Raw genomic sequence first — 1,561 nt, 5'->3', positions numbered from 1 at the left:
AAGAGCTAGTTCCAGGACAGGCTCCAAAACCACAGAGAAACCCTGTCACAAAAAAAAAAAAAAAAAAAAAAAAATTTTTTAAAAAAAAAAAAAAAAAAAAAAAAAAAAAATTGCTTTCATACAAGACGTAAACATCACAAATTCTTCATATGCACCCACCCTTTTGCCCCCCTTCCCTCTTTCACTCTCCCTCATTAGCCAATCTCATTGTTTTTTCATTTTTGTACTTTGAGACAAGGTGTCATACAGCACAAACTGGCCCTAAATTTGCAAAATTTATTTTTATTGTTCATGCGTGCATGATGAATACTTGAGTAGGGCGTGAATATAAAGGCTAGAGGACAATTTTCTTTTTTTCTTTTTTTGGTTTTTTGAGACAGGGTTTCTCTGTGGCTTTGGAACCTGTCCTGGAACTAGCTTTGTAGACCAGGCTGGTCTTGAACTCACAGAGATCCGCCTGCCTCTGCCTCCCAAGTGCTGGGATTAAAGGTGTGCGCCACCATCGCCCGGCTAGAGGAGAATTTTCCTGGGTTGTTCTTTCTGTGGCATCTGAGGCTCAAACTCAGGTGGTCACATTTGTGTGGTAAGTGCCTTTATTATTTTCCATTTCAAGAAATTAGATCACGCTGCGTGGTGGTGATACACACGTTTAATACCAGCACTCTAGAGGCAGAGACAGGAGGATCTTTGTGAGTTCGAGGCCAGCGTGTTCTACAGAGTTAGTTCCAGGACAGCCAGGGCTATACAGAGAAACTCTGTCTTGAAAAAACAAAACACACACACACACACAAAAAAAAGAAAGAAAAAAGAAATTAGATCATGTGGGGGTTTGCTACTGAGTTGTTAAGTTGCTTATGTACTCTGTATATTATCAGATGTACAATTAGCAAATATATTTTCCAATTATAAGGGTTTTTCCCCTCCCTTTTTGTGATATTGAGGATTCAAGCTAGGACTTTACACATACTGAATGGACTCATTACCTCTTAGCTCTATCCTCAGCCCTCCTCACTCTTTCTCTTTCCCCTTCTATCCTTTTTTTTTTCTCTTTTTTCTTTTCTTTTTGGTTTTTTGAGACAGGGTTTCTCCGTAGCTTTTGGAACCTGCCCTGGGACTCACTCTGTAGACCAGGTTGGCCTCGAACTCATAGAGATTTGCCTGCCTCTGCCTCCCCAGTGCTAGGATTAAAGGCATGCGCCACCACCGCCTGGCACATATTTGTAAATTTTACACTTAAGCCTTTGATTAATTTTGCATTATTCAACCTGAGAGACAGGGATCTTTTTTCTGTCATCACTTCATACATGGTAGGCACATACTCCACCACTGAGTTAAATGTCAAGTCCTTGTGTCTCATTTACATGGGGAACCTAAAAAGCTTAAATATAGGCATCCTCCTGAATATTAACCTTCATCAGGTGATAAAAGGAGACAGAGACAAAGTCCCACATTGGAGCACCAGACAGAAGTCTCAAGGTCCAAATCAGGAGCAGAAGGAGAGAGAGCACGAGCAAGGAACTCAGGACCGCGAGGGGTACACCCACACACTGAGACAATGGGG

Source organism: Microtus ochrogaster, chromosome 5, assembly GCF_000317375.1.
Source record: "Microtus ochrogaster isolate Prairie Vole_2 chromosome 5, MicOch1.0, whole genome shotgun sequence".
NCBI lineage: Eukaryota > Metazoa > Chordata > Mammalia > Rodentia > Cricetidae > Microtus > Microtus ochrogaster.
The sequence above is the reverse complement of the archived record's forward strand: the minus strand, read 5'-3'. Positions refer to the sequence as shown.